This window comes from Chlorocebus sabaeus, chromosome 10 (genome assembly GCF_047675955.1).
Source record: "Chlorocebus sabaeus isolate Y175 chromosome 10, mChlSab1.0.hap1, whole genome shotgun sequence".
Lineage (NCBI taxonomy): Eukaryota > Metazoa > Chordata > Mammalia > Primates > Cercopithecidae > Chlorocebus > Chlorocebus sabaeus.
This window is the reverse complement of record NC_132913.1, coordinates 34,517,554-34,533,673: the sequence shown is the minus strand read 5'-3', so window position 1 is coordinate 34,533,673 and position 16,120 is coordinate 34,517,554.

Sequence of the window (16,120 nt, the reverse complement as noted above, 5' to 3'; positions counted from 1 at the left end):
GAAAATTTCTCTGGAAATTCCATGGTACAGAGATGTAAAATATTTGAGGTATTTGAATACAAATTGATAAACACATATTTTGAAATGCACAGATATACCACAAGGGTCATAGGGACCTTAGATTTAGAAAATGGAGACATATGCAAGTGAATAAAAGGAAGTTATTTCCAAGATATCAGAGGTCGCATATTTATAAGTATTCCCTCCATGCCCTTAAACTGAAAGACACATAAGGAAGCAAATCAGAAGAGACCAACCACAAAGAGAAATCTCAAAGAGAAAATTTTAGGCTCAGAACAATTAATAGGAAAAGCTCTTAGCAAGGAAAGTAGACAATCAAGAAAATGTGAAGGTAGTGAAACCGCCTTTGCAAAAGTTGTAACTGAGGAAATTATAAAAGTGAAAGAGATCAAACCTAATGGTCCCCATCTTGCTTCTGACCTTTAAACTGCCCTTGTTCATTTCTGGGAATAGGCTGAACTAACCTTGAGAAGGAATTCAGTTTATGGTTTGACTCTGAAATAAAATTGATCATAGCCTTTTCCCCAAAAGATACCCTTCTAGCCTGGGGACCAGTCAGTCTTTGTAGGACTAACAAATTAGCTCCAAGATTAAAAATATATGGTTTAAGAGTCATGCAGCCTCTGGCTACAAGAGTCTGAAACTCCCCAAATTGCTCCTGGGGATAACATCACTATTCTAAAACCTAAGATCAGTGCTTGAGATATTTTGCAGACCCTCCATTGGATGGATCAGCTGATGCCACCCAGAGTGGTAATCTGGCTTATCCAGTTCTACCATCCACCCAGGAACAGAAGAGAGCAAGAAAACCTCACTCCGACCTGCTATGATTTCACCAATCAACACTCTCCACTTCCCAAATTCCTGCCCACCAAATTATCTTTAAAAATTCTGATTCCTCAATGCTCGGGGAGACTGATTTGAGTAACAATAAAACTCCAGTCTCCTGCACAGACGACTCTGCATGAATTACTGTTTCTCCATTGCATTGCCTCTGTCTGGCTAGATCGGCTCTGTCTAGGCAGTGGGCAAGGTGAACCCACTGGGTGGTTACAACACCTTGAAATTCTTTCTCCAGGTTCTAGTGACTGATTCCTACCATGTTCCCTCTGGCCTGGAGTTTGTGATAGTGGATGTGAACCCTGAGACATTTCACTTCCCTTCTGGCTTTTTCTAAGCTCTTCCTATGTTATAATAAATAGCCCCTTTATTAAAATTTCCTCAACTATCTCATTTGAGTGTGCCATTTGTTTTCCTTTCCTGGCTTTAATCAATACACCTAAAATTTATTCAAAGTATTTGGGGGATATTCCCTAGGTTCTCTTTTCTCTAACAACATAGATTTTGCTTGGTCCTTGCTTGTTTGTTTTAAATTCTCTATAATTGCTATCAGGGTCTTGCAGCTGAATCTGCCATGAATAGCATTTGATGGACTATCGTAATGGTGGTGGTGGTGGTGACAAGAAGATTTCATTGTCTGTTTACTTCAGAACATTTTTTCCTTGCTGAAATCTGAGATTAAAATGGCTTTTCCATTACAAAGCTCCAAAACATTTTCTGTATATTAGTTAGAATCCTCCAGAGAAACAGAACCAATATATATTATGTTTAATATGTATATATGTAATATGTATTGTGTTTTATGTTATGAAATATAATATAATACCCAAGATGTAACTGTTTAACTTCCTCACATCTAGGACAGACAGTTAAAATAACATCTCAACTAGGGAAGCCTACTGTGTCATGGGTGCTAAACATCTGCTCCCTGTTCACTTACTGTAATAAAAGCAATGTTCTCTTTCTCTCTCTCTTTTTTTTTCTGTATTATCTCCCCTCATTTAAGAGAAAAAATATGTTACATTTTGGATTTGTTAGTTAACAGCAGAGACAACTTTGCACATTAAAGTATTCTAGCAAAAACTCTTTAATTTTTACAACATTGAAATTCTTCTGACATGTCCCATGGTTTTTAAAGTCACTTTTAGTTTTTTGCATTTTAAATCAGATTCAATTATAAAAACACCTTTTACATTCTGTGAATATCAGAAACCTCTGCTAACTATTGTTCGAAGAGAAATTTGAAACAGATTCTATTTATATTATGTTTATATATTTTATATATTTATATTATATATTTACATAGAATATGTTCTTAATATAGCCTTTTTAGCCTTTTTAGTTATTGAGTCTTTAAAGTGTGTGTTACTAGAATGTTCCACAATTAGATTTCTAGATGGAAGATTTGTGGCTGATAAAATTGTTCTTCTTATGTTCAGGAGACTTCTACATGTCCTTGCATCCCAAATAATGACTTCATGCATAAGTCGAATAACCTTTAGTTGATTAAAATATTTTGTTAGTCAGAAAATATCTCTCCTTGGCCCTATCAGATAATTGAGGTATTAATTTCCTTCCTTAGATCCTTCCATCATGGACAAGGGGATAGTCAATAAATTCTGTGATATGGAGGAATGCAGTGAAAGGAATTGTAATGCTTTCTGGCACACAAAGCAGTGTTGTTTTTTTCTAACTGCCATGGCCTTTCATCCCTATGACATTTAGCGCTGAGGGTTAGGCAAAATAGAATATTGATATTTAGTGAGGTGTATTTCAAATCAGTGTTAATTGTTTAGATCAGTGGATGGCAAACTATGGTCCATGGGCCCAAATCCTGTCTGTTTTTTTATAACCTATTGCTAAGAATGATTTTTACATTAAAAAAATAAAAATAATACTTTATGACATGTGAAAATTATGTAAAATTCAAATGCTAGTCTTCATCGGTATGGTTTTATTAGAACACAACCACATTCATCCGTTACATGTATATAGGTGCTTTTACAATACAATGACAAATTGAGTAGTTGCCACAGATACTGTAAAGTCTAAAAATATCTGACTCTTATAGAAAAGTTTGCTGACCCCAGCTTTAAATAATCAGGTAGAGTTTTTCCTTACTTAAAATAATAACCTAATTGAAAAACTTAATTTTTTCTTGGTAGCTACTGAAACAATAATGATTGACTACTAGTTTTATAAGAGAATAATAGGCATTCTAGTATTATTCCCACAGACAAGGCCATTTCTGGGGAGATAATGGAATTATTTAAAATTGTTTAGAATTTATCTCTTGTTGATTATCAGATATTGGAATATGGTGTCAACTCATATTTGCCAGTGCTTCTGAATAGCTTTAAAACCTTATTTAGGACATTTTACCCTCTCAATATAATGCAAGAGCAAGAAAGGGAGCCCAAATCATTGTTGATTTCAGATTAAATCAGTCTCACCATGTGTCTCATAAAATAATGACTACTGAAGGTCTGGCGTGGTGGCTCACACCTGTAATCCCAACACTTTGGGAGGCCACAGCAAGTGGATCACCTGAGGTCAGGAGTTTGAGACCAACCTGGCCAACATGGTGAAACCGCATCTCTACTAAAAATACAAAAATTAGTTGGGTATGGAGGCACGTGCTTGTAATCCCAGCTACTCGGGAGGCTGAGGCAGGAGAATCGTTTGAACCCCAGAGGCAGAGCTTGCAGTGAGCTGAGATTGTGCCACTGCACTGCAGCCTGGGTGACACAGTGAGACTCCATCTCAAAAAAAAAAAAAAAAAAAAGGAAAGAAAGAAAAAAACAAAGACTACTGTAATAGACACACTGCTTTCACTGATGCCCACTATAAAAGACCAAGAAAAAAAAATGTGGATAATTTAGCACAAAACAAACCAACTATTCTTCTATACCTACATTTCTGACACAAAATATATGGGTCTTTTCCCCTACACCATTCAATTCTCTAACTCTCTGGACACCAACAGTGTGTCTTATAATTTGATTCTGTCACTAACTACTCAAAGCTAGTGCAGACCCTCCTAGTAAAGGACCTAACGCCACAAGACTACTCCCCACTTCAGATGCCAATCACAGGTCCCAGGTTGTCACCTGTACTTCTGACTTATTGGCTGCAAATTAAGAGTTCCCACAACTCCCAACTTGGGTTCAGTAATTTGCTATAACAGCTCACAAAACTTAGGGAAACATTTACTTGTGTGTATTAGTTTATTATAAAGGAAATTACAAAGGATGCAGGTGAACAGTGAACAAGTACATAGATGAAGTCTGAAAACATCCTTAACATCAGAGCTCTGTCTTTGTGGAGCTGAGGGTGTGCCACCCTCCTGGCACATAGACGTGTTTACTAACCCAGGAGCTCTTTAAACCCTGCTGCTTAGAGTTTTCATGGAGACTTCATTACGTAGGTATGATTGATTAAATCATTGGATATTGATAATTAAGTCAATCTCTAGCTGCTCTTCTCTCCCCAGAAGTCAGAAGTGGGGCTGAACATTCCAATCCTTTAGTCATGCCTTGCTCTATCTGGTGACTAGCCCCATCCTAAAGGTATCTAGGAAATACAGCCACCAGTCATCTCATTAGCATGCAAAAAGACACATCGCTACAGAGATTTGAAGGTTCTTAGATGCTCTTGTGCCAGGAACCAGGACTAAGACCAAATATTATAACAAAAGATACTATCAGCCAGGAAATTTCAAGGATTTTAGAAGCTCTGTGTCTGAAATGAGGGCAGAGACCAAATATATATTTCTTATTCTGTCACCAATATAGTATGGATGTATTTTCTTCATCTTTGTACTCAAAATGGGCCCCAGCAAATATAAGAACAGGTGTTTCAATTATGGTCTCATCCATGACTCTTGATTCTTGATGAACAATTGCACATAATATCTTTGTGTTTTTTTCCCCCTTGCAATCTAGTTCCCAGCAGGAAATTTACTGAGCTGCCAACTTCTGATCATCTAATTGACTCAGAAAGAATCTGAATGAGTTTCTAAATATCCAACTGAAATCAATTGTGACTCTCTTTATTTTAGGCCCCAGGCAGATTGAAATTGAGACAATAAATGGAAGCACCTCATTCTGAAAGAATGAGAGTTGGCAGCTTTGCAGCAAACATCACATACATATACCTTCACACTCACCAACACATATACACATACAGCACACTCACATACACACTCATTTACAAAGTTTTATATTTGGAAAGAATACGTAATTGGATATATGTTTGGCATCTTAAAAGTCCTAGCTTCCTATAATCCATGATTTCAGCAATCTAGAAAAACGTTTCATCCAATAAAATAAAATATTAGGACTATATTAGTCTATTTTGTGTTGCTTATAACAATACCTGAAACTGGGTAGTTTATAAAGCAAAGAAATTTATTTCTGACAGTTATGAAGGCTGAGAAATCCTAGGCTAAGGGGCCGCTTCTGGTATGAGCCTTCTTGCTGGTGGCTACTATGAAGTCTTGAGTCATTACGGGACATCACCTGGTGAGACGGCTGAGTGTGCTAGCTCAGGTTTCCCTCCCACTACTTCTGAAGCCACCAGTCCAACTCTCACAGTAACTCATTAATCCAGTAACTCATTAGTCCTTTAATTCATGAATAGATTAATCATTTCACCTCTTAAAGCCCTACCTCTCAATACTGCCAAAGTGGGTTCTAAATTTCAACATAAATTTTATAGGAGACGAACACTCAAACCATATCAAAGACTATTGCTTGTATTGGAGAGCCACAACTAACACATAGCTTAATTACTTAAAGATGTCTCTACCCTTAGTTTCTGCCATAGGTCTTGAGACTCTTTCTTTTCACTGTATTTTTCGTTTTCCTCATGGAAAAGTTTTTCCCAAGGTTCTTCTATTTGTACACATTTTATATTTAAATGTTTTCATTAAATTCCAATTTGTGTGAAATAGAAACAACAAGAATTTCAAACAGTATTGTTATGGGTTTAGTAGCCCATCTGCTGTTCTATCTTCTTTTTCTAACAGTTAGAGAAGGAACAACTGTGAGAATAAACAAAGTATTTAACACCATTCCTCTATGTTAGAATTCTAAGTATCTGAACCTTCAGAAAGGAGGAACTGACTCTTCAATTTTCATTGTGGTGTACAATCATGATGAGCACTATTAGGAACTGTGATTAGAGGTGAAGCATTTGTAGCATTCTAGTGAGCATCAAGTGATTAAACAAACACACACCCTGAACCATTATTTTCAGGAGAATGTTTAATGGTGGGACAGCAAAGTGATCTGGCTGCAATGCAGTGAGAGAACTGTTTCAGTTCAGATCCTTACAAAGGAGGCTCTTTCCAACAGTGGAGTTCTCCAAACCCTATTCCTATCCGTCCCAAAAGAAGAGAGCGTGTGGTGGAACCACAAGAACAACACAACAGACCAGTTGTACACAGACAAAGGCCATTTCTGACCCAGGTAGGAGACCAGAAGCAAGCACTTTGCAACCACATTGGAGGAAGGAACATTGGTAGGTAATAGTTCAAGACACAGCTTGAACAGAACTTTGTTCCCAAGCCCAATTTATGACCTTAGACAGATAAAAGCCAAATAGAGTGTAGAACTGAAGTGGCATCGTTGTCTGGGTTAATACCTGAGGTTTGGTGCCGCATACCAAGAAAATCAAGGATATGGACATACACAAGGAGTGAGTTTGAGAGCAGAGGTTCAATAGACAAAAGAAAGAGAAAAGAGAATAGCTCTCTCTCCTGAAGAGAGGGTGTCCTGAGTGGGTCTTCTGGCTGGCGGCAGAATGCATGGGTTTTATGGACTGGCTTGAGGAGGCAGTGTCTGATTTACATAGGACCCAAAGATTGGTTGAACCAGCTGTGCCATTTACAGATTGCACAAAGAGGCCTGCCAGCGCAAACTCATCTTTTATTATGCAGGTGGGGTCTCTTCCTGGCCTAGGCCATGTTGTCTGTTCCTTGTCTTAAATGTTGTTGACAAAGAAAAGGGAAGACGAAGCCTCCATGTTGAACATTCCTGGCCCCCAGGTAGCCTTTTCCTGTTGGCAAAGTGGCCAGCATTCACCCGTGGAAGCTTCCAGCTTGCTTATCTATGTCTGCAGCTCAATTTTACAGGCTGCTCTTTTTTTAAAAATAAATGATTTTGGGGCTGTTTTTCATTAAAAGGAAAACCTTACTGAGGATATCCTTACCCTAACTATCTGCCTAAATAATTTCTTTTTAATGTGCCTGTATGGACTCCAGTAAAGATAATTAACAAAATTTGGACAATGCATTGGAAAAGGGATGTGTTTGTCAGAGGCATTTAAACCAGAGTAACACCATCTTGAATAGGAACTGGGTAAAATAAGGCTGAGACCTACTGGGCTGCATTCCCAGACTGTTAGGCATTCTAAGTCACAGATTGAGATAGGAGGTTGGCACAAGATACAGGTCACAAAGACCTTGCTGATAAAACAGCTTGCAGTGAAGAAGCCAGTCAAAACCCACCAAAACCAAGATGGCGACAAGAGTGACCTCTGGTCATCCTCACCGTTACACTCCCATCAGCACCATGACAGTTTACAAGTGCTGTGGCAACATCAGGAAGTTACCCGATGCGTTCTAAAAGAAATGGCCTGAATAATACACCCCTTGTTTAGCATATATTCAAGAAATAACCATAAAAATTGGCAACTAGCAGCCCTCAGGGCTTCTGTGTCTATGGAATAGCCAATCTTTTATTCCTTTACTTCCTCAATAAACTTGCTTTCACTTTACTCTGTGAACTTGCCCTGAATTATTTCTTGCGTGAGATCCAAGAACACCTCTTGGGATCTGGATCAGAATCCCTTTCTGGTAACATCTTTCTGGCAACCGTGGGAAGGATAATAGTGAGGAAACCCCCGACCCAAAGGCTAACTTTGGGCAAGTAGTGGGATCTGATAACATCTTTCTGGTGAACCACAGAAGGGACAATACTGAAGAGACCCCCTGACCCAGAGGAAAATCATCTGCGTGCACCAATTGGTTGACTTGGGTAAGTGGGGTGCATATACCCAGGTAAAGGATGAGATTGGGTTAGAGACCCAACTTAGGGTAGTTAAAGTCTCTAGAGGTTAGAGTCCTTCCTAAGATTTAGGGGGTTAGCAGCCCTTCTGAGTAAAGATCCTCTCAGCTAAGAATGGGTTTGGCATTATGGGATGTTAACTGCTATTCTCTTTGGATTAATCTACTTTGCACTCTCTGCTGACAGCTGTGGGTGACAGAATTGGGCATGTATGGGATTATGGGACGTGGGGAGCTTTTTTCTCTCCTTAAAGAGGGAAACCTGAGAGCTGATGGGACTGCTGTACAAGATCCCTTTGCAACTGACAAATGACCGCCTGGACTTTTCAGTGTCACTGCAATGGGTGGATCTTTCTCTGGCTTCCCTGAGCTGCTCACCTTCTCCACCCTGCTACAGGCAATGCTTTTCTCTTTCTACTTTCCCTTTCCTATCTTTCTATTGCTCAGAGCTATCATCGTGCCCAGAGACCACATGTTGAAACTCCTGCTGGGAGGTTGGGTTAATGATGATGGGGTCCAATCGGGGGTGTGTTCGAGCCTTGCCAGTTTGATGGTGGGTGCTAAGCAGAGGGACTAAACTCTATGTTTTGTCACATGTATTTTACTCTGGCCAGAACAGAAAAAGATAATTTTCCTTTGTGTTGTGGCTTGGTCCCAGGGCTGTGGTGCAGGCAGCTGGGTCACTAGGGCTGCTCAGGGAGAGGGAACCCAGAATCCTGGCATACTGGCAAAAGAGTAAGAATTTTTTACCAGTCAGACTACTGGTCTATTTCTCTGTGTCTGTGTAAACCATTTGAATGAATGGTAAAAATCACTGTTTATCTCCTGTGTAAAGTTTTGATTAATGGGGAAAAGTATTTGTGAGGCTGATGTTCAACTATAGTCAATTTAGTGTGCTTTGTGTTGTCACAAAAACACAAAGAGTTTTTTTTGTGTTTTGTCACAAAGAGGGGTACCTCAGGATAGAATGAAGGCCTAGGACCCTATCAGCCTACAGTTTAAGATGGCCCAGCAAACTGGTCAGTTACAAACTTTTCTGTAGGCCCCTGAAAAAAAAAAAAAAAAACAAAACAAAACTGGATAAAGTTCCTTTTCATCTCATTTCATGTCCTTGGGAGCTTGACCTTGTAACCACGTTGCAGTACTTTCTCTTGGTTTCTGCCATCACAGTCGTGGTCTAGGTTCAGAGTTCAATTCCTGGCTGGTTTATCTTCTGTCTATTTATTTATATGTATTATGTGTGTGATGCTTATATATGAAAGAACTTTAATTAATTGGTTTAATAATAATAAGCCTAAATCAAATACTTTATCAGAAAAGTAAAAAGTGTAATGCCTCTTAGTTTACATTACTTTAGTAACCTTTGGTAAATAAAAAACAGTTTTACATGCAAGGTGTATAAGAAAAGTGAAATGTGTTTTTGGTAAAAGATTATAAGAAGTCATGGGAATGTAGATTTTTCTTCCTAAAGTGTCAAAGGATTGTTTTAAGTCAGATAAGGTAAAGCTGAAGGTTTGAGCAACTTGTGAAAGGTCTATAAAAATTAATCATATAAAAACATTCTGTGTGTGAACATATTAGCTAAAGTTAAAGGAGTATTCAGTTTTTCCATAGACAGAACATTGGAATAAAAGCACAACAGAGCTTAGAGCACTGATTTGCTCTTAAACAAAAAATTGTAAAGGGTTATAAAAGGTATGAAAATCTTACCTTATGATCATACTAATTAAATTGGATAGCTTTGTCTATAAGGTTGTATTAAGAATTAGGTTTAACATTAATAGTACACTAATATAAAGGTGAAATTTGCCTTCTTTGGTATAAAAATCATTCAGGAAGCACTGTCAAATATGAAATGGTGTTTGGATTTCTTTGGGCTGTGTTTGTATAAATTTGTTATTGGTATATCTTTCAAAATTATGGGAAACTCCTGTAATCCTAATATGACTTAGTGTATGTTTTTAATAGTTATAATTGTTAAGTAAAATGTTTTTGAGTTTTTGCTTAAAATGTTTCTGATTCTTTGTTTTGTTTTTCAGAGTCAAGGAAACTTTTCTTGTGAGCTATTTACAGCTTTTAACAGTTGAGTGAAGTATACTCCTGTGAAAAAAATTTGGAGCATATTTGTTTCTACCTGATTTCTCCAAAATATGGAAACTACTTGTGAGCATTCTTAACTCATGCAATTTAGTTATTTGCATAAGTGCAATAAGAATCTGTTTTCTTTTGCAACAAAATACAATTGGAGAAACTGGTTATTTTAGTGAGGCTTTGACTGAAATGGCATGCTTTCCTTTAAGGAATCAAACTTGACTTATCGAGCCAATAAAAGCCCCTTAGAAAACTGGCCTCATACCTTGTCTACACAGTTCCTGTGTATAGTTCCTGACCTCTGGTAAGTAAAGAATGTCACTTTGTGACAGTCCCAGGAGCCCCAAATTATCCTGGGACCTTAAGAGGAGAGACATTTACCCAACTCATAGGAATTTGAGGGCACAGACCCATAGCAGGGATCAGCCCTAAAAAAGTCTTATCTCAGATTCTCTCTATGGAACAGAGTTCCATCAAAGCCAATTTAATAAGAGTGTACGTGAAAAATAATTATTCTTGCTACACTTTATGCAAATAAGCCAAGTATAATAAAGCAAATCAGTTTACCGTGATTTGTTTTTAGTGAAAATGGGAAACTGTAGAGAGAGAAAAAAAGAAAAATTACGTTTTAAGAACTATGGGTACCCCTGTTATTCTAGTCTCAGTGGTTTTTCAGGTTTTTTTCCTGCAATTTAGACTAACGCTGCTTATTTCTGTGAAGCAACCAGTGATCTCTGACTACAGTTCAGAAGAAAGAAGAGGGATGAGTAATGTCAAAACCTGGGTCAATATTCTAATTCTGGACACATTGAAATCAACTAGCAACCCCATATCAGCTTGGTTCCAACAGTTGCCAATTCATGGAAAACTCTCTAATTTAGTATGCTTGGGATAATTTTGCTTATTTTGCTTTAGTGTTATGGAATATATTGCTATTGCACTCTTTGTGTATGAATGCAGGATAAGCTTATTATATGTTTTCTAAAACTGAACAGTTATTAATCTTCCAGATACCACCTTTTGTTGGAACTCAGTGTTATGAATAGCCCTTGACATACTGACTCTTTCTGACTGAGATCCTCTCTACCCCAAATACAGGAGATCCTAATAGTTAGGCAGGAATATCATCACCCCTATTCAGAATGAAGAAGTTACAGAAGATGTATCTTTGTCCCTTTGCAACCCTTAGGATTAAGGGTTCTATTGTAAAAGGGAGGGGGGATATGTTGGAGACATTTGAACCAGAGTAACATCATCTTGAATAGGGACTGGGCAAAATAAGGCTGAGACCTACTGGGCTGCATTCCCAGACTGTTAGGCATTCTAAGTCACAGGTTGAGATAGGAGGTCGGCACAAGATACAGGTCACAAAGAGCTTGCTGATAAAACAGTTTGCAGTAAAGAAGCCAGCCCAAACCCACCAAAACGAAGATGGCGACAAGAGTGACCTCTAGTTGTCCTCACTGTTCCACGCCCACCAGTGCCATGACAGTTTACAAGTGCTGTGGCAACATCAGGAAGTTACCCTGTGTGTTCTAAAAGAAACAGCATGAATAATACACCCCTTGTTTAGCATATAATCAAGAAATAACCATAAAAATGGGCAACCAGCAGCCCTATGAAGTATCCATTCTTTTATTCCTTTAGTTTCTGAATAAACTTGCTTTCAGTTTACTCTATAGACTCACCCTGAATTATTTATTGCGTGAGATCCAACAACCATCTCTCGAGGTCTGGATCAGAACCCCTTTTCGATAACATGTTCATCCATAGGAGAGAACACACTGTTTAAGGTTAATTTCCAGTTGCTCCTCACTGGATGTTGACAGCATAGTATTTATAGCTATGTGTAATTATGCTCAGCAAAAATCCTCAAAACTAAGGATTATTCTTTTTAAGAATATAGGGAGGTTATTAAGTATCAATAATAATAAATAATAACAAGAATTAAAAACCTTGTCAGTATTAGAAGTGTCAATGCTTGTTCTTAGAACAAGTATTAAAAACATTGTCCCATCTTCAGAATATGAGAATATTCTCAATAGTCGTTCCCATTGTCTTTGCACCAAGGAATCTGCCCCTAGACCCATATTAGATATTTTAGGTGGTAAACAAAACACAATAGAACAAAAACACAAGTATTTAAAGGAGGGTACTGTTATTCTAAATACCTCTTGTTATGTAAGCAGTACCCCATGAGAAGGTCACATTGTCAGCAGGGGGGTAGCTGGCTCCTGTAGTCAGACAAAGCTGGATTCCAAACCTTGCTCTTTCATTATCCATGACTTATACAAGACACTTAGCCTCTGTAGATATCATTTTCCTGTTTGTTTCAGGGATATGTTGACTACCCATGACTGCTGTGACAAAGTACCACAAACTGAGTGGCTTAGAAAAACAGACATTTATTTTCCCACAGTTCTAGAAGCTAGATGTCTGAAATCAAGGTGTCAATGGAGGTGATTCCTTTTAAGGAGTCTGAGGGAAACTCTGTCCCATGCCTCTTTCCTCACTTCTGATGACTGCTGGCATTCCTAGGTAATCCTTGGTTTGTAGATGAATCACTCCAATCTCAGCCTCTGTCTTCTCGTAGCATTTATCCTGTGTGTGTCCAAATTCCCTCTTTTTGTAAGGCCACTGGTCATACCAGATTAAGATCTGGCTTATCTTAACTTGAATACATTTGCAAATGCCCTATTTGCAAATATGATCACATTCACTGGTGGCAAGAATTAGGACTTCTACATATGTTTTGGGGGAACACAATTCAACCACTAACAGGGATAATAATCAAATACCTTCTTCAGAGCACTGCAAGATGGATTAATTAACTCATTAATGCAGTTCGCTGGGAGTAGGTTTGTGCCCATGGCGAAACATTTTTTGGCTTCCCCAATATGCAGTATGTGTGGCTTGGTAATATAGGCAAGCTCTGTTCCTGCTCCACACCACTGGCTCCACTACCATCTACTCCACTTGTTATCTTGGCAAGTTATTATTATCATTATCACAAATATTACTGTAATGTTGCCCTTACATTGCTGCTTCTGTGTGAGTGTGCTAAATCCTGTGCAAAACTTGATGCTGTCCATGAACTTGCTCTCTGTTCTAACTGTTCCAAGTTCTGCTTGGAAGTGGCATCGAGCTGGTATGAACTGGAAATCTGAATGGCTGTATGAACACAAAGACAGATGGCAGGATCCCCATTGGAATGTGTGGCCAGCACATGGCTGCTATTTGTTTTCACTCTCGAGTAGTCAGCAGACACACTGTGACTGTACTGCAGCTGCAGTGAGATTTACTTCCAGAACTTTTCAGGACTGTGGGGCAGCGTGTGGCAGGGGTTACTTGGACAGGTGAAGTCCTAAGAAGGAAGCAAAGAATCTTTTCATTCTTTGGGAACTCAGTATAGGAGGCAAGTTTCCTAGTAAATGAATAGATGTATTCTAGTTTTCAAGATAGGCTTGCAAGCCAAATTTCTGCTTCCTATGTAATTCTAACTTTAACCGGAATTTACCCAAGCTAATAATCAAGTTTCTTTGCGTCCCTTGCAGTGTAGTTCAAAATTGGCCCCTAAGCGCTTTCAGATACATCTTGCTTTTTCTTGACTCTCGTGTTACCAAATTTCTTGCACTCCTGACACATGCACAATTTTCTGGGAATGAAATTTCAGTTTACTTCGCCTGGATAATTTCCACCTTCTTAATTTCAACTCAGGCTTCTGTCTTTCCCAGGGAGCCTCCTTCACACCCCACCTCTTCCCTGCTTCCTGGGATCCTGGGCATCTATCTTATTATTTACCAAGTTAAATTAAACTTTTTGACCTTTATTCTGTACAATATTTTTTTTCATTTTGAGTCTAAGGGTTGATGAAGTAGAGTTCAATAACTGTTAGTTGGATTAAATTAGACTGAATTTCTTAAGAATGATTTTAAAAATACCTCTCCATCTGTCTATCTGTCTCTCTGTCTCTCTCTCTGTCTCTCCGTCTCTCTCTCTCTCTCTCTGTCTCTCTCTGTCTCTCTCTCTCTCTCTCTCTCTGTCTCTCTCTCTCTGTCTCTCTCTTTCTCTACCTCTTTCTCTCTCTTTCTCTACCTCTTTCTCTCTTGGGAGAAAAATAACCAAAGATGTAAAGTCCTATTTAGTCCTCTTTCAAGGAATGAATGTTTTTCTTTAAGTAGGGTGGACATAAAAAATTTCTAGAGAGCAAGAGGTAGACTAAACTATATCTACAAGGCATTCATTAATTTGATAAATATTTACTCAGTATCTTCCACTGTATCTTCAATGTAGGCATTGAAGATACAAGATGTAAAGCTTTGTTCCTAATTGTAAGAAGCTGTCAATCAAAGGGTGAAACATGTAAAGAGATAATTTTGGTATAGTAGATGAGAAAACCAAGGAGTTACCCCTATGATGGCATAATCAAAGATTTAGAGGTTTCCAAAACATGGGAAGGAAGTCTTCTTCTAATAGCACCTAAATAAAATTCTGTTTCTAATGTCTTACCATCCATACACTTCATAACTACGTCTAATTTTGTTTGTACCCCTACTATTCCACTTAAATAGCTATGTTAAAGTCAATAATAACCTCCATGTTGTAAAATCCATTGATATTTTTCTTTTTATATTATTTAACTTATTAGAAAAATTTAACATAGTTTCTCATGCTCTTTTAGAAATACCCTCTTCTCTTGGGTTTCTAAGATACCCCACTTTCTTGATTTTTCTCCAATGCCCCGATGACTCTCTTCCCCATTCTCCTTTATAGATTCCTGACCCAGAGGCAGGTTGGCTGTGAAGCTGATAAAAGCATAAGTTTTAGGACCCCTCCACTGCATGGACCTCTTCCAAAACCCCAAGAAAGGGCTAACATGGTCACATGTTTTAGCAAAATTTGCAAAAGTAAAATATTTTAACCACAAGGGTTAAAGCAACAGTCATTTTTTCACTCCAGCTTCCCCATCCCTCTTGCCACAATGTTCAGTGGTGTTAGATTGTCTGAAAGCATTTTGGGAATCCAGTCACAGGGAGTTTGGGTGGAGGATATCTTTCCTTTGGATTTAGTGGGTTACATGTATGCGATACATATAATCATGTCATGTTAATGAGGCTTTTGCCAAACATCCCATTGGCCAACTCGTCTGCTGCTAGGACATGAGGGCACAGGGCCAAAGGTAGCATCGTGACATAAATGTGTCTATGGCCCCAACACTGGGTAAATATTGGTAGTATAGAGGAGAAAAATGCTAGAAGAAAGACCAAATTACCTTTCTATTCTCCCAGTGGAAAATAATATTATAAAATCTTTGTTGTATGAAAAATAATTGAAATATGCAGGAAAAAATAGGGGAAAAACTATTTGAAAGTGGATCAGGCAGTTAAGACTTCCAAATATTAATCAATTTTCCTGCATTATGTGATGTTGGTGGTATTTATCCTCATTTTTACACCTGTAATTTATTGCTATTAATTTATCATTTTAATGTATCCAATTTTATGTTATAAATTTTTATTATTTTCCTTGAAGAAGGCCCTCTAAATTACATAATCCCACAAAATCTAAGTTCATTATTGAGTTGCCCATACCTGCCCTCTTAGCCCACTAATGCTTACATCCTTTCCTAGGTAATATTGTTCCCATGGTTTTAAAAGCCATTTATATGCATGTGCATCTCTGTTGGTTGATTTGGATCTGGCTTTGATCACAAAAGAACTAGAACCTGGAATATTTTTAAATACCTTCTTTATTTTTGTTAAATTTTTAAAAATTGAAAGACTGACAAAACGGGCTATGAACTCTGGTTCCAACTCAGTATGACCCTTGGAAAATGGGCCAGCCTCTTTAATTCCCCTCATGTTGTCTTTGCAACATTTTGTATCACACAGGCTGATCCTGAAGAACACAATTAAATACTTTGTTTCAAGGCTTATGATGATTGATAAATAAACAGTTCCTTTGTTTTTATATGTTGAACTAAATTAAATTAGTACAACCTGCCAACCCATTTAGCATTTGAATTTTAGGGAAAGGAAGCAATTCTAGGGGAAATAGTGTTTTCAAAAGCGGCTGTAGAGACATGGAAGTGAGTTGGGA